This window comes from Euprymna scolopes, chromosome 46 (assembly GCF_053919585.1).
Source record: "Euprymna scolopes isolate OS-2025 chromosome 46, ASM5391958v1, whole genome shotgun sequence".
Classification (NCBI taxonomy): Eukaryota; Metazoa; Mollusca; class Cephalopoda; order Sepiida; family Sepiolidae; genus Euprymna; species Euprymna scolopes.
In genome coordinates, this window is record NC_136527.1 from 23,993,643 (window position 1) to 24,018,010 (window position 24,368).

The 24,368-nt window shown below is 28.8% G+C and overlaps 1 long non-coding RNA gene across 1 annotated transcript in view; it reads right to left on the minus strand.

Annotated features, from left to right (window-relative positions):
• Positions 1-13,370: 13,370 nt before the first annotated feature.
• The window catches only part of LOC145270647 (uncharacterized), a 109,220-nt gene continuing 98,222 nt past the window's right edge, over positions 13,371-24,368 (minus strand). Inside the window, exon 2 of the long non-coding RNA XR_013865489.1 lies at positions 13,371-15,674. This is a non-coding gene — a long non-coding RNA (uncharacterized LOC145270647). The remainder of the gene's footprint in view (positions 15,675-24,368) is intronic.

The window sequence follows — 24,368 nt, forward strand, 5'->3', positions numbered from 1 at the left end:
ATTAGGGAACAAAACACCGGTCAACCTGTCGGTGTCGAGTCAGGGGAAACTCTATATGAAAAATGTCCGGCCAAGGGAGATAACTGTTTAAGGGACATAATTCATGAAACTAAGGGGCATAATGCATGCAAAATAGACAACTATTAAAAAAAAAGAAGAAGAAAACACCTTTATAATTATTGTAAGTTGTTTATATTTAAAAAATATGTCTTTTTAACTAAAATTAAAAATTAATTAAAAGTATTTTTAATTGCAAAGACGGTTTAAAAATATTGTAAGTTATTTAAATTAAAAATTATTATTATTATTACTAGACCACCCGTGACCCGTTGGGTCAGTACGTTATATTAGCTATGGAATTCATGTATGAGCGTGACACTTGTGGCATAAAGAAAATAGTTTTTTTTTTTACATAACAGAAGCATTTCTATGAAAGTATATTAAAATGAAAAAAGAATATAGATAGATTTCTATGAGTCGTTCTGTTTATTATAATTGTTATTTTTTTTTTAAATTACAGTTACTGAATTATAAGTGGTTGGTCATACTTATAGGTAAATATGCACTGAACAGGTATCATAATCCTTAGTATAGTTAAATTCAAATTTTTATATATCATCTTTTAAATGAAATTGTTAGTTGAAAGTACAGAATAATAAAAAAAACACTCTCCACATGTTAATAATGGCTTTTTAAATAGAAAATGAAAATAAAATGTAACTTTTTTCATTTAATTTAAGCAAACATTCAGTACCCATTGTGTAAAGGAAAACACTATTTAATGTAATAGAAATGTGTGCATTTACCGATTCAGCTTTCCGTTTGGAAATGTAAGCAGACGACTTTAAAAAACATGGGAAGAAGAAAAAGAAATTTTTTTGTAATAACGCCCTCTAGTAAAAAGGTCTGCATTAGTTAAGGGGGATAACTCTATCCAGTTTTACATCGCCGCCTTTTTCTCTCTCTCACACATACACGTAACTATTTCTCGCGTACGTAACGAAAACAGAGGGAGTAGGAGTGTTGAAATCTATTAGAGGGAAAGTGAGAGGTGTTTTCTTTCCATAAATTGTATAGGGTAATATTTCATATTATTAATAGATTCATAGATAAATAGATTTTATAATATATATTATAATTATCTATGAATCTATGTATTATTTGTATATATAAATAACTATTTGATCAAATTAAATGAAATTGTTTGTATTAAAAGCGATATAAAAATTCCGGAATTGGAATAATGGATTGAAGACGTTGCTATTTACGCATGCGCAACCGGATGTTGAAAACCGGAAATCTGATTGCAAACATACAAGATCCATAGACTTTTAGTATTATATAGATTATTATTATTATTATTATTATTATTATTTAATTATTGTTAGTTATTTAAATTAAAAAAAAAAAAAAATGTTTTTTAACTGAAATTAAAAATTATTTAAAAAGTAGTTTTATATTTTAAAAGTTAATCTTGGAACTTAACTCTACTGTTTTGTTACTTTTAATTGAATTGATTTTGATTTTTGAACTTTAATTTTACTTAAAAAATATTCGTTTATTTATTACATAGCATTAAGAGAATACAAAATTCTAGTAAAAATATAAATTTCTAACTTAAAATATTGCAGCATTAAGGATTTTTTAAAAACTCAATTTCAAATTATATAATCAATTCCTAATGCTGCAATATTTGAAGTTATAAATTTATTATATTTTTACTTGAATATCTTGTTTTACTTTTAACAACTAGTCCTTTTACTTTTCCGATTTTAATCTTAACCATATTAATTTTCAGTCTCGCATTTTCTATGTAATCCATGATTTTTCCATGCTTTGCTTTGAAATAAAATTTTCTTCCTGTTTCACTTATTACCCCCTTTATCTCTCTCTGTCTCTGTCTCTCTCTCTCTCTCTCTCTCTCTCTCTCTGGATCGTGCCGTTTTTTTCGGCAGTTAGTTTTGCAAAGGCAAAAGGTCAGTTAGCATTTGAGCACAGCTGAGCTATAAATCGGACAGCGATTAATTATTAGCGACAGTTTTTTTTAATGATATCTTGTTATGTCATCTTATCCGCCATTCCAAGCTGATTTGAGGTAGTGAAACAGATTTGCTTGCTATGATAACTAACAGCCAACCAGAAAAGAAAAACTGTTTCCTCATTTCTTACAAATTCTGAGAATTTTGGAACAGTAATTTTATTTTTAGTAACTTTTGTTTTACTGAACGAAAATTGAATTGTTTTTTTGTTTTTTTCTTTCAAATATAGTTGAGAAGGTGATCTATGAACTGTGAAAATTGTTTACAATTTGGTCGGAAATGAATAAGCAATAAAGCTTGTGAGAAATTCTGCAGAAATAAGCAGGCTCCTCATTGGTCAGTTTGTCTGCCCACGATTTTGTTTGAACCATTCAGATTGCTTGTTATTACTAATTGTCGAGGTTAGTCTTGACGCCAAATTTATCAAGTGAAGATATTATTGAATTTCCTTGATCAGAAGATAATATAACAAATTATTAATTATAATTTTATTGATGTTGTTTGTCTGTTGCTTAAATATTGTGTTGGAGAATTTAATTTGGATATAAATTTGGTTCACCATGCGGTCGACAATTATTTTCGGCTTAGCGAAGGTATTGGTTATCTTCCTTGCACTATTAAATTTATATCGTTGCTTTAATAGATATTTTATTTGGTCGGTGATTCTTCCTTTTTTTTCTCTCGACGACTATAATTTAACTTGAAGTTTTATGCTTTTTTTATTCCCATGTGAGAATGACAATTTTGATTTTTCACTAATTGGGTCATCGGTAGCGTCGAAGCATCATGGCTGATTCGAATTTGCTTCTTGAATAGAAGCAAAAAAAAAATAATAACAACGACCCTAGCTTGGATAGAAGAAAAGCTAGATGGGAAATCTAAAAGGAATTTTTCTCCAGATATAAATAAAATGGATATCCAATCTGGATGATCTTTCCGAGGAGAGATTGAATATTGTACAAATTTGGCACCGTTTATGGCGCAAGTTAGAAGGAAATTTGCAAGTTTGGGACCTGACGCGGGAAAGTCTAATAATATTGTTCCTATGAAAATGGAATTAGAGTGTCCTCAATTCAGTGGGAATCTGTTGTCAAATAAATTCGAATTCCCTAGAAAAGTTGAGTTTTGCACATTTAAGATGACGCGGATAAACTCCTTTTACTAAAATCTAAATTGGCGGGAAAGGCAACAAATAACCCAATACAGTTATTTTTAATGAACATTTTATCCTAACCTTTCTTGTTTTGTCATTTTGAAATTAATAGCATATTTTGTAAGATATTTTTCTCTTACATGCTTTAACTCCAATGCAAAAATAAGACAAAGTACAACAAACGTCTACCTTTAAAATTCAATACAAATTTTATTAGTTCATCGTTGCAAAAAAGAAATACCCGTTTTGCTTCTGATATAGAGCTGGTATCAACTTTGAAAAGTAATAGTCGTTTATCTTCAGCATGAACGGGACAGAGGTTCCTCTATCTATGAAGATTGGTGATTACCGTCGTTAGAATGAATTTGTATGGTGCTTTCCGTAAATGTGTTCGATTGTCGACCTCAATCATCATCAAGAAGTTCATGAATAAAGTTCATAAATTGAATTATTATTAATGGGTCTTTAATTCTGACCTAAAAAAAGATGCCTTTGTTGAACATATAATGACTTAGCAGACCAAGTAAAGAATAGATACCCCGTAGCAGACGACGCCGCCTGGCGGTGCCAGGCGCACATTTCAACTAACACCGGTGATTCGACCTTGACATATTTAAATAAACGGGTGTCTCTTTCTGTTTCGGATTATCATAAAGTATAAACAATCGAGATAAAAAAAATATTATTTTATTCACATATCTTTTTATAACTTATTTTTATAAAGATGAAATGTAGTATCACAATATAGAAATCTTTTTATAATTTTTATTTTTATTTTAAAAAAACGCACTCAGAAAGACACCCATTTATTTAAAAAAAAAATCTTGGTCGCGAATATTCTTAAAAATTTAATATTTCAAAATATTATTTGAAAACTATATTAATTGTCGCTGAAGTTAATATTTAAAAGAATAATTAAATAAATATTTAATTGTCTTAAAAACGCACACAGAACCTTCCACCCCCACAAAACACGGTACATAAAAATCAATCTTGGTCGCAAAAATCCGAAAGAGACACCCATTTATTAAAATATCTTTTATTTAAATACGTTCGTTTTGTTACTTACTTTTAAAAAATGTTTTGTAAATATATACTTTTTTCTTTTAAATCTTCAAAAGTTTTCTAAATATATTTAAAAAAAAATTGCTGGCCAATATTCGAGCATGTTTGCTATTTGACGTGTTTAAAAAAAACCGACGCCATGTGCTTGTGCCAATGTCAAGGTCGAATCACCGGTGTTACTTGAAATATGCGCCTGGCACCGCCAGGCGTCGTCGTCTGCTACAGGGTATTTATTCTTTACTTGGTCCAATTTACCTTACCTATGCTTTCATTTATTCGTTTTTGAACAACTTTTTCGAATCTGTGTATAATAACCCATACCCAAATATTAATTAAAAACTCACATTTTTTTAATACAATAAAAAAGAAAACAATTTAGCGTTTCAATGGTTTAGCAACTTTCGGCTTAATCCACTAAATGTTGGTCGAGCTTAAGCCATGATTGATGGTAACTCCTGAGGTTCCGGATCCAATTCTGCAAGAGTACCATTTTTTTTTTCGCCTTTTTTTTTTTTTAACTTTTTGGAGAGGATTGCTGTACTAAGAATATAAGAAACATGCATTTTCTCTTTTTATTAGAATTTTCCATTACACGAAATTAAGCCACAGCAACGCGTGGCAGGGTACAGCTAGTATATATATATATATATATATATATATATATATATATATATATATATATATATATATATATATATATATGCGGACGTTGTTATATATGTGCACATATACATATGCATATGGCTGTTATATATATGTGTATACATAAGGTGCGAGTAAAAATAGGGGGAGGGTCCTAGTTTTGAAAGTCGATGTATCATAATTCTTTGGTTTCCGACTACTTTTTGATTGCATTTGAATGATTGGAGACTAAAGTTAATTTCCGAAATGAAAAAAGTATTTGTAAACGTGAAAAAAAAAGTGATGAAAATGTTTTCACGGCGAGTTAAACAAATCAGCTAAATTTTGTAAGTTAAAGAAATTCATTGTAAAAAGCCTTTCAAAGATTAATATTAGTTTTCTGGGTCTATTTCAAAGATAATTAGTAAAGTCCTAAGATATTGAATTAATTAAATATAATAAAATAAAAACACCTTGTTTATACAAAATACAGCTTAATTAGCCCTCAAAAAGCAAGTAATCATGCCGTTCGGCAACACGCAACCCATATAAGGTTGTAAACACGAATATACGGAAGGTCAAAATTTCAGCGAATCAAAACGCTGTTTCAAAATGAAATGATAGTAAAAGGAGGTAGGGGTGTCAGATTTCTTCCCCCACCCCCGACGTTTTATCATTTTTTAATTAAATTATTTTTTATATTTTTTTAATTATTGTTCGAGATTACATAAAAATTGTGTTACGCCGAAAGTTTCACGTTCTTGTGAACAAGGAAATTATTAAAATCTTGCATATAAAAATTATGCGAAATCTGTAATTTAAAAATAAAGTAGAAATATTTTTGCTATTATAATTTTTTGTGTGTGTGTGAAAATATTAAATAAACAATGCTTAATTCAATGGTAATATCGGTTATTCGACAAATTCATTTTTCCCCGAGTTATATCGAATTCATTAATACAGACTTTAGAGCTTTTCTGTAATATTTATGTAAAAACTTTTTTTAATATTGTTACAAATTACGATGCTTTATTAAAAAGAAAAATAAATTCTTGCATTTTTTTATTTACTACTGAAAACCATAACTTTAGTAAATTCATTAATACAGATTTAGGGGCTTTTTTCGTAATGTTCCAATAAAAATTATCTTATTTTATTTTATTTGTTACAAATTACGATGCTTTATTCATATAAAAAAAATCAAAAATAAATACTTGCGTTTTTTATTTACTACTGAAAACCATAACTTTAGTAAAAGTATTTTTTATTTAAACAAAATAATACATTTCCACTCAGATTTAAATAAAAAATAATAAGTTCATTATATTCTGAGATCATTATTTGATAAATACTGAAAATTTTATTAAAATTGGTTAATTTCCTGTATTTTGGTGAATTTTTTAGTAAAGTAAGGGGGTAAAAATATTTATACATTTCGAGCATGGGCATTCATTTTGCGCGTACCTAGTATATATATATATATATGATTAGTTTTTTTGGAAAAAGAATTCCAGCAGAGTGCTCAATTAAAAGGAAAATCCAAATTTTAAGAGCGTACTTATATTTTGTGTACAGAAAGTTGTTAGTTGAGACAGGTCATTGGTACCGTCGGTTTCAAGCCCGATAATAAGGCCCGTTTAAGGTATCCTTATCGAGCTCTCTTCAGCCAATATTCGTCTATCTTATAACCGGAAGTGTGAAGTATATATACCTCGCGAATCCACGTTCAAATCTCGTTTTGTTTAATCCCCCCCTTTTTTTTTTTTATCTATCTATATATATATATATATATATATATATATATATATATATATATATATCGGGTAATGTAATACCTAATTTTCAACTTTGAATTATTTAAATTTAAGATCTAATTTCGAAAAAATGTTTTTTTTATATGAATCGATTTTAATTTGAACCCCATTTAATTTTAAAATCTCTTTCCTTATGTATAAAAACTTCAAAAATTTTGAAAAAGATTTACTAGACATTATCGCTAAGCTTGAATTTAAACATAGATCAAATCAATTTCAAAAAACAATGACAGCTGATATCAAAAAAATAAAAAGAGAAAATGAGACGATTGTTTTCTCAGATAAAACGAAAAATTTATATAAAATGGAAAAGGAACAGAAAAAACAACTTGTACTAAACTCAATTACAGAAAAATACCAGGTAGCAAGAAAAGATACTTATAAATCTATTAACCAAGAGGCTACAGAGGTTGCCACAAAATTAGGTATAGAATACAGAGTAAATAGGTTAGCAAAGAAAAATGTGTTTATAACTTTAAAAGACCACAAGGAAAATTTTAATAATAGGCCAACCTGCAGGTTAATAAACCCGGCTAAAAGCGAAATCGGTCTAGCTAGCAAGTCTATACTTAGAGAAATAGTAAAAGAGATAAAAAGAAAATCAAATCTTAATTTGTGGGCAGACACTAGCGCGGTACTGGACTGGTTTAAAAACATAACTGAACCACACAAATGTAAGTTTACACAACTGGATATCGTCGATTTTTACCCTTCAATCACTAAGGAAATCCTAGAAAAATCGTTGATCTTCGCATCAAAATATAGAAAGATAAGTGAGCTCGATAAGGAAACAATCATGCAAGCTCGACAGACCCTTTTATTTTTTGACGATAAAACGTGGGTCAAAAAATCAAACCCCGAAGACCCCTTTGACGTCGCGATGGGGGCGTATGACAGTGCTGATATCTGCGATCTGGTTGGACTTTTTCTACTGGAGACCATGAAATATAAATTCCCAGATCACTTTTTTGGATTATATAGAGATGATGGACTTTGCCTATCGCGTGACTACAATGGATGTGCACTAGACAGGCTTAGAAAAGACCTAACTGAATTTTTTAAGGAACTAGGCTTTAAAATAATAATACAGACAAATTTAGATAGAGTAGATTTTTTAGATGCCACTCTAGATCTCGAGAAGAAAATACACAAACCCTTTCACAAACTAAATGAAAAACTCATGTATATAAATAAGGGTTCATGCCACCCACCCACAGTGTTTAAAAATATGGTAGCGAACATTAGCCAAAGGATTTCACGGCTTTCTTCGAACGCTGAAGTGTTCGAGAAAGCAGCACCATATTATAATGACGCACTGCATCAAAGTGGGTTCAATGAAAACATAAAATTTCAACAAACCCAGAATAAAGAAAATATAAAACGAAAGAGGAAACGGAAAATAATCTGGTTCTTACCTCCGTTTTCATTGAACACTAAAACTAGAGTAGGGCATTGTTTTCTTAGCCTTCTAGACAAACATTTTCCAAGAACACATAGACTACATAAACTTTTTAATAGAAACACGGTGAAAGTTAGTTACTCGACAGCTCCATCAATAAAGTCGATAATATCCAAAGAAGCAAAAAAGATAGATAACGCAGGCTGCTCTTGCAGGACCAAAAATAGCTGTCCATTGGAGGGTAATTGTAAAGCTGAATCCCTTGTCTATGAGGCCACAGTAACGGAACAATCCACAAATATACCGGAAATATATATAGGTATGACAAAAGGCCAATTTAAACAAAGATATTATGCACATATGAGCTCCTTTAGAGCTAAAACAAGGATGAATACAGCATTAGCTACCCGCGTGTGGGAGCTTAAAGAAAAAAATACACCCTTTTCCATAAAATGGAGAAAAATAGAGCATAGACCAGCATACGTCCCGGAATTAAGTCAATGCTCACTCTGTAACGCAGAGAAATACTACATCCTCCGGTCCATTCATGACCCAAAAATAAAATGTTTAAATGTGAGGAGTGAAGCTTTGAAAAGTTGCATACATAGAAGGAAGGGTCTCCTAATAAATTGGATCAATGAAAAGAACAACACTTAGATGTTGTTTTTATATATATATATATATATATATATATATATATATATATATATATATATATATATATATATATAAGGAAAAAAAATTGTAAATACATAAATAATTAGTCGGTAAACTTGGATTTTAATCGCAATTATATTATAGATTTTTAATTAATGTCATATATATATATATATATATTATATTTTATAAATGTAATTTATAATCTATTTCGAATTTAAAACTATAGAAAAATATAATAATGTTAATAAACTAGGGAAATCACTTAGGATAGATAAATACTCACTTCCCCAAACCTTGAAAGATTTGGGTTTTTAAAAAATAATTTTTAAACGTATTTCGAAATTTTTAAACGTGATTCGATATAATTAAAAATATATTTTTTAAAACTTTAAACGTATTTTTGGAAATTTTTAAATGTTCGATATAATTAAACGAATTTTTAAGTTTTTAACCGATACCAATACAGATTTTGAAGTTTTTATACATAAGGAAAGAGATTTTAAAATTAAATGGGGTTCAAATTAAAATCGATTCATATAAAAAAAACATTTTTTCGAAATTAGATCTTAAATTTAAATAATTCAAAGTTGAAAATTAGGTATTACATTACCCGATATATATATATATATATATATATATATATATATATATATATATATATATATATATATATATATATATAGATAGATAAAAAAAAAAAGGGGGGGATTAAACAAAACGAGATTTGAACGTGGATTCGCGAGGTATATATACTTCACACTTCCGGTTATAAGATAGACGAATATTGGCTGAAGAGAGCTCGATAAGGATACCTTAAACGGGCCTTATTATCGGGCTTGAAACCGACGGTACCAATGACCTGTCTCAACTAACAACTTTCTGTACACAAAATATATATATATATATATATATATATATATATATATATATATATATATATATATATTTGCTATATTTGTATGTATGTGGCTGTATATGTTTGTATTTGTATGTATATGTATATATGGGTATGTATATATGTGCTTATATTTTTTCCATATGTATGTGTGTATATATGTTCCCTAGTGGTTGTATGCCTATATTATAATATGTTAACTTGTAACCCAAGTAAATCTAGTACGTTTGACCCTAAAATCGAATAATTCAACATAAAATAGAAATTCATGTATTTACCTCTCAATGCACAACCCTTGACCCTCAATTCATTTTTTATAATAAAATTTACCTGAACTATTATGACTTTTAACGCTTACTCTAGCGTTATAATCAGGATTCGGTTCTGGGGTTCAGGAAGGAGTGAGTCACTCTCTCGACAACAGCACGTTTCTGCCCTCTTCTTTTCCAATCGACCACACCTGGCCTCTCGCCACCAATGTCACACCGCACAATCTGAACGTCAGCAATACGAAATTCTTTTCAAGAGAAGATGTTCACGACTCTTTTCTCTCTGCGCCCCCAGGGAATTTTTCCCAGGATTTATATCCTCCTATCTAGAAAAGAAAGGTAGACAGGGGGTAAAATAGCTTCTCCTATCATGCTCTGTCTTCCCAAGATGTCCGTTGGTCATCCTTTCCTTCTTCTTTCCCAAAGAGCGATGCAGATACGTCCGGTACATTTCTTTTTTTTCTTCTTTTTATAACCATATACCCCACACTTACCCTCATATTCCTCTTCCGTCTGTTCATTCCCATATAGACTCCCCAAATTAACCATCTTATTAGGAATATAGTTGAATAATTTTTTAAATTAAAAATTTTATTTATTTTACTTATTTTATACTTTCTTTTCATAATTTATATTTTAATTATTTTCATTTACATTTCACGTCTTTATTTATGCATTGGTTTATTTATTTCATTATTTACTGGTTTATTTAGTTACTTATTCATCTATCGACTTTTTTACTTATTTAGTTATTTGAAGCATTTATTTATTTATCTATGTATTTACTTATTTACTTCATATTTATATATTTTTATACTTTTTTTTTATTTATCTATTGATTTATTTGATTATTGTAAGCATTTATTTATCTATGTACATGGTTTCAGCTAGACGGGTGTTTATCGTGAAAGATTGGCGAAGGGGGACCAGAGATTGGAGCTCAGACGAGCGCGTTTTATGGAAGTAATGATAAAACAAAGATAGGCTCGCAAAGTCTCTTCTGTGGGAGAGAGGTTGCAGGGAAGAAAAAAGGGGCATCTCCCACTAAGCCAAGGAGTCTAATTTGTACTCTGTCAAAGCAGGATAGGCTGTTTTTAGTTGCTCCTGACAAGATGTGGTAGGAGTACTCCATCCTTGGACGTACTTGGCTCTTATATAGATAGAGAATTGCATCAGCAGTGAGATATCTTCTGGACCGGTAGAAGGATCCTACCATTTTTCCAGCGACCTTGGCTCACTTTCATTGGTTTGACTCTTGAGTATGAATCCGTTAATATCATATGTTAGCTGGGTCTGTGTCAGATATATACTCGAGAGTTTATATAGACTGATGTGATTCTTGGTGGATTAGCTGAGTCTGTGTCAAATATATACTCGATAGTCAAAATGTGACCAGATGGTGTACTGGGCAACGGATAGCCTTGCTGTTGTGTCGAGAAGCGGTCGGTTTTCTGGGTGGTCGTTTTGGCACGAGTCTAGGAGATTTCTAATTGTTGGATGTAACAGTGATGATGATGGTGGTGGTGATGATGATGATGGTGGTGGAATAAAGGAATCTGTGTTCTTAACAGATAATCAAAATGATCCCCACAAACGGGATTGTTGGGAAAAAATGACATTTAAGTGTTGTTTGAGGGACCACCAGAGAATCAAGTCAAGAGATTAGTTGTCAAGTGATCAGTTAATTTATAATTGGCCATAAAGCCATCTGGGAAGATTTAGACAACAAATTTTCTCATGGTGCATTATACAGGTGACCTTTGGGAAGAGCATTCCACGACTGATGATAAAAGAAAAATGAAAGAGAAAATGTTTATTTCAAGATAAACAATGGTTCTCATAAAATCCTACCATAAAACCATTTCTTGAGTGCTCCCCCAATCGGTTGTCAAGTATTCGTCTAAAATATTACAATTATGAGATATGAGACAATCTGAGGATGACAGCTGAGAGTGAAGCCATAACATCGCCTGTCCACGCGGAGTTACAGCTAATCAATTCCAATATAACAAAAAGTAAAGACATCTGAACGACACACACTCCCCATTGCACTCCTGGTAAAAACTTGCCACATATTTTCTTCCTTAGTATACATCGATGATAAACAAATAACTTTTTAAGCGAAGAGCAACTGCCAGGCCCTATGAATTGTACAACGTTACTAACGCCGTCTGAACATTCTAATTCAATGCAATAATTATTTTGTGTTATGAAAAAAAGTTAATCCGTGACTTCTTTTGTCTTGTTTGTAAAACGCCATTGCATGGAAGTGCAGTCTATTTCAGATCGGCCCGGTTAACACAGTTTGAAATCTGGACCAAGATTTTGAAACAAGTAAATGAACCATTGCGACGGGAGCAAATCCTACCACTGGATGGAGGTAAAGATGATGTCACGGGCATTGGCGCACGTTTCTTTCAAGCCTGTGCATTTGTTCAATCCATGTAGGGGTTACAAAAACAATGTAAAGAATATGCTGTTGTCATTAGTTTGTTTTCTAGATAAGAACATCACAGAGTTACCCATTATTTCTCGCATCGTTTAATGCATATTAAGAGACAGTTTTTGTGGAAGATGCGGACATTCAGAAATCAAACTGCATCATTTGTTGTTCAGAGTGATATCTTGCAGTAGAATATTTACCTCTTGATTTTGATAATTTTATTCAATTTTCTAAAGATTAAAGCATAATAAGCTTCGGTAATTTTGGTAATTTTATTTAATTTTGATAATTTTATTTAAATTTCTAAAAATTGAAGTATAATAAGATTCGGTAATTTTGGTAATTTTATTTAAATTTCTAAAAATTAAAGTATAATAAGCTTCGGTAATTTTGGTAATTTTATTTAAATTTCTAAAAATTAAAACATAATAAACTTCGGTAATTTTATTAAAATTTCTAAAAATTAAAGCATAAGCTTCGGTAATTTTGGTAAACTTTGCCAGGAAATCTATCATCTCCATTCTAGTCATAAAAGAATGCGAGCATGACGTTGACAACAACGGGCTGGAGCCTTTCATTTTTTGGATGTAATCGATCTAAGTGCTTCCAATGCACTAATTGGACTTTGGTCTCTGAATCGCAGTGATAGACCCAGGTTTCATCCTCTATAATCATTCTTTTGAAAACTTTTGACTCACATTATAGCACATCTTAAAATTCATTCTAGAGCAATCGACACATACATGTCATAATCACGTTGCATAGCAGTTCTACTTATTTAGCAATTAAGCAACGAAACTTTGAGAATAAAAACTTTATTTAAAGAAAATGATTAAGATCATCAAAGGATCATATTATTTTCTCTCGTTAGAGAAGAGCCACACACATTACAAAAATATGGCTTTTCAGTTTTCTTATTTTACTTTGTCAGAAAAATCAAAATCTACTTAACTTGCGTGCTTCAAAAAGTCAGTCTTGTAACAAAAAAAAAGAAAAAATACTAAAACATGACACAAGTCTTTCTTTTTATTCAAAGAACAACAAAATGTTGTCTCTTTTTTAATTTTATACATTTCAACCGAGAAATTAATTCTCATACATTTCAACCGAGAAATCATTTCACCAAATATATTTGTCAGTTTTTTTATTCTTTTTTCTAATTTCACTTGTTCCTTTAAATTACTGAACTAGAAATATTTCAAACATTCCAACTTTTTTTCTATCTATTTAAAAGCATTGGTCATCATTATAATTTTGTCCTGATCATAGTAAAAACATCCTCTTTAAAGCCAGTCTATTAAGCTTTCCTTACTTATATAATAATAAATCCATAAAAGACTTGTCACACTATTGTTTGGCCGATTTTTCTTACTTATATAATAATCTATAAATATAAAAGCGAAAATGTATGTGTGTTCGCTTTTTCTGTATGGCTACAAAAGACTTTTTTCAGAGAAGCAGTCGCTCGTCTAACAACTTTTTATATCACATCTAAATGGTAATATCTCAGACTTAACAACGGAGCTCGCCTGTCTATTTAATTTGTTCGACTTCAGGAAGATAAATATTCAATAGTTTTCGCTCACCACATGTGGATTAAGCCTTTTTCTATAATTAATTTTGGCGGCATTTTTCTGGTTTCCCCCTACCCATGCATTCCGCAGTAAATGAAATCTTACTCTGCAGTCAACAGTTGACCTCATTAAGTCATTAAAACGTGCACCTGCCAAATCTAGGTAATTAAATAAATTCAAACGCGTTTCCGTTGGTATGTCGCAGTGGTGCAAATCTCGCACGGTTCTTTTCACACTTTAATTTCCAATTTTTCCTCAAGGGTTCCGGTTCGATCCTCATACTTACCTACCAAAACATTTTTTTTTATTTTAACCCCATCCCCCCCAGAGTTTTGATTTACCCCAAACCAGACACACCTCCAAACACCCGGGCAACGCCGGGTACCCCTCGCTAATAAATCCATAAAAGACTTGTCACATTATTGTTTGGCCCATATTTCCGATGTTCTGAAATGCAAGTTGTGAAGTATTTTTAACTATTTTGTGTGACTTCTGTAGCAGATTTGTTTTCTGATCCTATCATATTTGTAAGAAAGTCTTGTGCAAAATGGTTGGCCAGTTTCCGGATAGATGTTGTTCTGCTGGTTCTTGTTGTGTTAGGCTGGTATAACATTTTATGTATTGATTTTGGAAGATCATCAGATATTGTTCCATGTTGTACATACGTAAATCCTTGGTATTTTATTTTTACCTTCTCTGCTCTGTTAAGTCCAGCATCATTAGGGACACCCAGTATGTATTTTCATATGACGCAAGAGAACTGACTTCAATTTAAATGAAGAACCACATACTTTACAAGAATGTTGTTTCTCTCCCGTATGTGTTTTTGTGTGCCTTATCAAATTTGACCTCTGTGCAAAAGAAGAACCACATACTTCACAAGAATGTGGTTTCTCTCCCGTATGTGTTTTAATATGACTCAACAAATTTGACCTCTGTGCAAAAGAAGAACCACATACTTCACAAGAATGTGGTTTCTCTCCTGTATGTGTTTTTATATGACTAAACAAAGTTGACTTCTGTGCAAAAGAAGAACCACATACTTCACAAGAATGTAGTTTCTCTCCTGTATGTGTTTTTATATGACTCAACAAACTTGACTTCCATGTAAAAGAAGAACCACAAACTTTACAAGAATGTGGTTTCTCTCCCGTATGTGTTTTCATATGACTCAACAAACTTGACTTAAGTGCAAAAGAAGAACCACATACTTCACAAGAATGTGGTTTCTCTCCCGTATGTGTTTTCATATGACTCATCAAATTTGACTTACATGCAAAAGAATATCCACATACTTCACAAGAATGTGGTTTCTCTCCCGTATGTGTAAGCATATGACGCAACAAACTTGACTTCCATGCAAAAGAATATCCACATACTTCACAAGAATGTGGTTTGTATTCCGTATGCATTTTCACATGATGCAACAAATGTGACTTCTGTGCAAAAGAAGAACCACATACTTTACAAGAATGTGGTTTCTCTCCCGTATGTATTAGCATATGACTCAACAAATGTGACTTCCATGCAAAAGAAAAACCACAAAGTTCACAAGAATGTGCTTTGGCTTTCATGTTTGCTTGCATTATTCCAGAAAAAGTATATGCAATGAAATGTATGATGATAGACAACTTTGGAAAATTTATATGAAGAAATTTATATTTATTTTAACGATTTTAATATCAGCAATGAAGAAAGGCACTTCTTGTCCATTGATGAATTCCTTATCATTGTTGCAAATTCTGAAATTATAAAATACATTTGAAAAAGTACATTTCATGTTGGAAAATTTAATTTATCATGCTGATTTTTATTAAAAAATATCCGCAACATCTATTAGGATTGAAATTAAAAAATGAGTATAGTGTTATTCAATACTGGTTTGTTAAGAAAATTAATGTGTTTTTATTTTTAAGTATTTAACTAAAAATAATTACGTTTTTCATTTTAGAGATGAGCATTGATTATTCATATTTGGATTCTTCAGAATAATTTTCTCATTTTGGCTGTTATTTTCACAACGTTTCTATTTCACTTCTGATCTTATTCAGGTGTATTTTTTCGAACTTGGGAACCTTTATTTTGAACTTAGAAATCTTTACATAATTCTGAATTGAAACTCTTATTTAATATATAAGATTAGCACGCTCTCGTATTGGTAGCGATGACTGGATAAAACTTCCTAAGTAAATTTTAATTCTATTTTCAATCTCACTGAGGATTGAAACTTCAACGTTCAGGAATATGTGACTTACAACTAAAATTTACCAAGTAATCTAACCATAGCACCACGGATGATAGCAAGCAAATATAACCATAGAAACATGTCATAGCACAATGGTTCCTACCAGACAATCCTAGTAAGAATATGAGGAACTATTTTGTTTCTAGATGTTATCAGTATATATGGATGTATAGACAGTTTTTACTACATATTAATATATATATATGTGTGTGTGTGTACATGTGTGTGTGCGTATATATATATATATATATATATATATATATATGTATATATGTATATATATATGCGTGTGTGCTATTTGTTATATCGTGTTAAATACTATATTAGGTAGGCTTAGTAGTTGATAATCACCCAGATTATGCGCTTTTCTTAAGCTGGCTTACTCTTCATTGTTCTTCTCCATCTAAAATTTTTACCCCATTTTTCCGTCCATATATATTCAGCCATAACTGATTTTTCAATCTCATCAGATATTTTTCAATTCATTCAGTTTTTCAATGTTTTTCTAACCTTACTGTTGTATAATTTTCCACATTTACATGGAATCTCTTAGTCATGATTTTTACATAAGCTGATAGACATGAACGACATGTTTCTGGAAAGTTGAATCACTCTTAACTACTATATTGTGTCTAGCTCTCTAGTGTATTGTTTTTTAAACTTTCCATCTAATTTTGACATGTATTGTTATTAGTATCAATACACATGAATGATAAAGCACTGAGGATAATCATACATTTACAGGGGCTTCTGCTAATAAAATAGTCATATTTTACAAACCAAAGCATTTAAGTCGTCAAAATACCCCCGTTTTGTTTTTCAAACGAATTTATAAATAATAATATACATTATATATTTTCAGAGTTTCAAGCAAATAAATTTTTAAATAATAATGTACATTATATATTTTAAGAGTTTTAAACAAATACATTTATAAATAATAATGTACATTATATATTTTCAGAGTTTAAAGCAAATAAATTTATAAATAATAATATACATTATATATTTTCAGAGTTTAAAGCAAATAAATTTTTAAATAATAATGTACATTATATATTTTCAGAGTTTAAAGCAAATAAATTTATAAATAATAATATACATTATATATTTTCAGAGTTTAAAGCAAATAAATTTTTAAATAATAATATAAATTATATATTTTCAGAGTTTAAAACAAATAATTTTATAAAATAATTTTAAACAAATACATTTATAAATAATAATGTGCATTGTATATTTGAAGAGTTTTAAACAAATAAATTTATGAATAATAATGTGCATTATATATTTTAAGAGTTTTAAACAAATAAATTTATAAATAATAATGTGCATTATATATTTTAAGAGTTTTAAACAAATACATTTATAAATAATAATGTGCATTATATATTTGAAGAGTTTTAAACAAATACATTTATAAATAATAATGTGCATTATATATTTGAAGAGTTTTAAACAAATACATTTATAAATAATAATGTGCATTATATATTTGAAGAGTTTTAAACAAATACATTTATAAATAATAATGTGCATTATATATTTGAAGAGTTTTAAACAAATACATTTATAAATAATAATGTGCATCATATATTTGAAGAGTTTTAAACAAATACATTTATAAATAATAATGTGCATTGTATATTTGAAGAGTTTTAAACAAATACATTTATAAATAATAATGTGCATTATATATTTTAAGAGTTTTAAACAAATAAATTTATAAATAATAATGTGCATTATATATTTGAAGAGTTTTAAACAAATACATTTATAAATAATAATGTGCATTATATATTTGAAGAGTTTTAAACAAATACATTTATAAATAATAATGTGCATTATATATTTGAAGAGTTTTAAACAAATACATTTATAAATAATAATGTGCATTATATATTTGAAGAGTTTTAAACAAATACATTTATAAATAATAATGTGCATTATATATTTGAAGAGTTTTAAACAAATACATTTATAAATAATAATGTGCATCATATATTTGAAGAGTTTTAAACAAATACATTTATAAATAATAATGTGCATTGTATATTTGAAGAGTTTTAAACAAATACATTTATAAATAATAATGTGCATTATATATTTTAAGAGTTTTAAACAAATAAATTTATAAATAATAATGTGCATTATATATTTGAAGAGTTTTAAACAAATACATTTATAAATAATAATGTGCATTATATATTTGAAGAGTTTTAAACAAATACATTTATAAATAATAATGTGCATTATATATTTGAAGAGTTTTAAACAAATACATTTATAAATAATAATGTGCATTATATATTTGAAGAGTTTTAAACAAATACATTTATAAATAATAATGTGCATTATATATTTGAAGAGTTTTAAACAAATACATTTATAAATAATAATGTGCATCATATATTTGAAGAGTTTTAAACAAATACATTTATAAATAATAATGTGCATTGTATATTTGAAGAGTTTTAAACAAATAAATTCATAAATAGTAATGTAAATTTTATATTTTAAGAGTTTAAAACAAATAAATTCATAAATAATAATGAGCAGTATATATTTTTAAAGTTTTAAACAAATAAATTTATAAATAATAATTTGCATTATATATTTTAAGAGTTTTAAGTAAATAAATATATAAATAATAATGTATATTATATTTGTAAGAGTTCAAAGCAAATAATTTTATAAATAATAATGTAGATTATATATTTTAAGAGTTTTAAACAAATAAATTTATAAATAATAATGTACATTATATATCTTAAGAGTTTTAAACAAATAAATTTATAATAATGTACATTATATATTTTAAGAGTTTTAGACAAATACATTTATAAATAATAATTATATATTGTAAGAGTTTTAAACAAATAAATTCATAAATAGTAATGTACATTATATATTTTAAGAGTTTAAAGCAAATAAATTTTTAAATAATAATGTACATTATATATTTTAAGAGTTTTAAGCAAATAAATTTATAAATGGTAATGTGCATTATATATTTTAAGAGTTTTAAGCAAATAAATATATAAATAATAATGTATAATGTATTTTTAAGAGTTTAAAGCAAATAAGTTTATAAATAATAATGTAGATTATATATTTTAAGAGTTTTAGACAAATAAATTTATAAATAATAATGTACATTATATACTGTAAAAGTTTTAAACAAATAATTTTTTTAATAATAATGGACATTATATATTTTAAGAGTTTTAAGCAAAGAAATTTATAAATAATAATGTAGATTATATATTTTAAGAGTTTTAAACAAATAAATTCATAAATAGTAATGTAAATTTTATATTTTAAGAGTTTTAAACAAATAAATTTATGAATAATAATGTACATTATATCTTTTAAGAGTTTTAAACAAATAAATTTATAAATAATAATGTACATTATATATTTTAAGAGTTTTAAGCAAATAAATTTATAAATAATAATGTAGATTGTATATTTCAAGTTTTAACCTAAAAAATTTATAAATAATAATGTACATTATATATTTAAAAAATTTTAAGTAAATAAATTTATAAATAATAATGCACATTATATATTTTAAGTTTTAAACAAATAAATTCATAAATAATAATGTACGTTATATATTTTAAGAGTTTTAAACAAATAAATTTATAAATAATAATGTACATTATATATTTTAAGAGTTTAAAGAAATAAATTTATAAATAATAATGTACATTTTATATTTTAAGCGTTTTAAGTTAATAAATTTATAAATAATAATACACATTATATATTTTAAGAGTTTTAAACAAATAAATTTATAAATAATAATGTACATTATATATTTTAAGAGTTTTAAGAAGCTTGAGGTCTTATTGGTACTGAACGACCATCCTACATTGTTGGTTTTTAATATATTCGAGATCAAGATTCAGATAATGAAATATTTAGGTTTATAGATGCGGATGCAGAACAAAAGTTCATTGTGATGGACAAGTTAGTGTATTACTTGTCCCAACCCGACAACAAATTATTCATAAGGTTATATGTACCGATGCAACTTAAAAAACGAGTGACAATTATGGTCGTTTAAAAGACATTTCATCTCATTAAGCAAAAATAATTCATTTCATAAAACTGGCATTGGATATTTTTGGGCTCTATCCAAAGATACTTTTGGGTAACCAGAGTGACTTTTATCGATATGTGTAGTGGTTGACCAGAGGCTTTTGTGGTTCCTAATAAGAATACAGAAATTGTGTTACATCTGTTGTTGGATGAAATTCTCCTCAGATTCGGGGCACCACCCCAGCTGTTAACAAAGTGATGAAGAAGGTATTCAAGGACCTCAGCATACATCATGTGACCACGTCATTTTATCACCAAACAAAGAATGAAGTAGAAAGATTTCATAGTATGATGCATGACAGTTAAGCAAAAAAGATCAGAAACAATAAGTTGTCATGGGATATTTAAAAAGAAAGATTTTTACACAGGAATCACCACTCATCATGGCCCAGAGGCCACTCGAGGATAAGGCTTAATGGGTATAGATTAGTCAATGTAATTATAGCGTGGTAAACATAAGTAGTGGGAATTTTGTAAATTTGATTACTTAGAGGGACAGTGTATCAAGAACTTATTTACATTGGACTTGAAAATAACAAAGCAGAAGCAGGCTCACAATGTCTCTTCCGTGATAAACAGATTGCAGGGAGGAGAAAGGGCATCCCCCATTAAGCTATGGCAAAGTCTATTTTGAACTCTGTCAAGGCAGGATAAGCTGCTTCTAGCAGCTCCTGCCAAGATGTGGCAACAGTACTCCATCGTTGGCCTTTGTTGGCAGCTGTCGCATTCCATGCGAGTGAAACGACAAAATTCTCACCATATTATTTGCTCTACAAAAGAGATGTGATCCTGCCATTAGATATTAATGCCTTGTAGAGTTTACTATGCTGATGAGCAACAAGAGATGGATCGATCTTTTACTTTAATAAGGGATAACATTCAGGAAGTTAGGAAAAAAACTGATAGAGAACAAGAATAAGAAAATAAAGTCAGTAGATTTTAAGATTGGAGATCTGTTTTATTATAAGAATCACCAGAAGGCGCATGGGGAACATTTGCGGGCAACATCGATAAAGGAAGTCCAATGAGTTGGATAGTGATTGAGCCACAGAACAAGCTTATATCCCAATATTGAGGAGTCAACATCAATGGGAGAAGCCGTTAATGAATTGTAGAGTCATGACGTATAGCGTGACATCAAAAATTGCAAATAATTTGGACACATCATGTTTTTTTTATAACTGCCGTCTCCTGTGTCCATCATTACAACGAGAAAACGTATTGTCAATTTATATGTAAGAACCATTTGAAAATCATCATCTAAAAAATATATGTTTAGAAAGTATATGTGTCATTCTATTTATGTTATATAAACACAGCCGTTTCATAGAGAACTGTCAAAGCATAAATGTCAATCTATCGGTCTATCTATCTAGATATCAAATCACCTCTCAAAGCGTATTTATATGTACACACACTCTCTCTCTCTTTATATATACTTGATAATGTCCACATCTCTTCTCTAACAATATGTTAATATCCCATCTCTTACTTCCATGAACACTCCTAAGACTCTTACCCTTCTTAACATGAACAAAAGAACGTTCATCAGCTTAATAAGACATAACACCAGTGAGAGGGAATTATTTAGGTTGGGTAAGATCTATTTTCTGTTTTTAAAAAATATTCCTTTCTTGGGGTTCGATCCATACGTGACACTTTGGAACATGATTTCAGCTAACCATTTTGACAGAATATATGAAGCATTAGGAATGAGTCATGAAAAAAAAGATTATCAGAAAGAAATGAATTTTTTCTTGTTTATAAACTCGAACATGGAAGTTATCAAGTGTCATCAACCGATGTTAATTTTAAATCATCAGATGATATTCACCATGCATTGGGTGCTCGCCATATTAAGACATTTAACAAAAGAAAAAAGAAATTTATTCTCGGAAAGAAAAAAATTGAGTTAACAAGACAGTGACAATTTTCCGAATATTAATCAATGTAATTCCTTATGTTATTAATGGTGGTCACAACTGATGACATAAAGAATAAAGAATTACTTTGTTTAATATCCATAAAATTACTTGTTTGCGGCAATTTAAAATGCGATATTCATTTTCAGCATACCTGAAAACCTATAGAAGTCGTCATGTTAAAGGTGATTGTTAAGAAAGGAAGTAACACTTTACTAAAATGCCCCTCCCCTCCCAGCCCCTCCCCCAAATATCACCATGTGGCCAGAAAGTTGGTGCTCATTTTACATTAAATTTATACAGAAAAAAAGTGATCCCCACTTTTTGAAAAATTAATTTCATCATATCATGTAAACTAATTCTCTGCGCCCCTTCTTCAGTACCCTGGAAAACCTATAAAAGTCGTCATTGTAAAGAATTTTCGGAGTTGACATTGACCATTGTTTTTTTAGTTTTCATTAGGCACAGCCAAAATTCACCACAGAACTACCCCCCATACGTAAAACGATGTAATTTTATTATGAGTTAATATTATCAATAGAACTCTTGTACCATTTAAAAGAAGGGCAAAATAAACCAGTAATGATTTAAAAAAAAAAAAATTTTCATCAAACGAAAATAATGAAATTGCAAGACGAAAATATTGTTTAAATAATTGGTGCTTTAAAAGACCATTCCCATGTAGTAAGCATTCCAAACGTGAAAACATGCCCATGTTTAATGAATCTAGCAAAAATCAACAAATGATTTTTGAAATTTTCGATACTTATCCATTTTCGAACGCAATTTCTCATATTTTAAATAAATATTTTAGTGGGTGTCCCCCCTCCCATTCAAATATTTATTTTTTTCTGTAAAATATATGAGGGGAAATATTTTAGTGCGTGTCCCCCTCCCCCCAAATATTTAGTTTTTTCTGTAAAATATACGAGGGGAAATATTTTAGTGCGTGTACCCCCCCCTACATATTTATTTTTTTCTGTAAAATAAACGAGGGGAAATATTTTAGTGCGTGAATCCCCCCTCCCCAAATATTTAGTTTTTTCGAAATTTGGACAAAATATATTTAAATCTATCGAAATTTCTATTTATTATGAAACAAAAGAGTTCAAATAAGTAAATATATGTATATATATATATATTTTTTAATTTAAATATACGTATTCAACAAAAACTTACCTTGAAGTTGTAATTAAAAAATTGATATAAATTTAATATTATTGTTTTTTTTAAATAATTTAATTGGGCCGATAAAAAAATTTTTTTCAAGAAAAATCGTTAAAAATCTTTATGATGTACCTGCCACCGCACGAAGATGTCATATTCCAAAAATCACGTAAACCGATCACATATTTTTATGTAAGGAAATCAAATATTATGACACAATTTATCGGAGTAAAACTTGGAAAAAAACCCAGATTTTATTTAATTATTTCTAACAATAATGATGAATATTTTATTACATTTCGATAATTAAATCTTTAAGTAAAATAAATTCCTATTAAATTTAATACAGTAGATAATAGTTAAAAAAAAACTGTTCGCCGTTGCTCGCATCAATTAATGACGTCACAAGATCATGTGTACATTTTTGGAAAAGATTCACATAAAAATGATAGTTCCTATTAGTCACTTAAAAATTAGAGAATTAATAAAGATGGAGTTTGTAAGTTGTTCTCATGTAAATATTAAAATAGTAGTCCCTAGTTTTCAGTATTGAAAACAAAATCTGATATGTTAAATGAAAAAAAGATGAAAATAAAAAAAATACACATTTTCATTAGGATTATTCACTCAGTAAATGTAGCTATCTCCCTTACATTTTTAACGTATTCTGCAAAGGTGAAAAAATCGATACTAAATTCATGTAGTAATACTTACGCTTTTGTTTTATAATCTACTTTCGATTAACTTTATCTGCTTTTATAAAGGAAACGATTTTTCAAATGTGAATTGACTTTACAAGCTCAAGTTAACATTCAAGATGACGAACGGAAGAGCAAGTTCGCAGAAAACAAAATTGAAGAGGAAAATTAAAAAAAAAAAAAGAAATTATTTCGAAATAAAGCCGATCTATTTGGTGAATATCACGGATAAAATTAGTATTATTTTATTTAACATTTTAATATTTACATGAGAGAGAACAGATTACAAGTTTCATC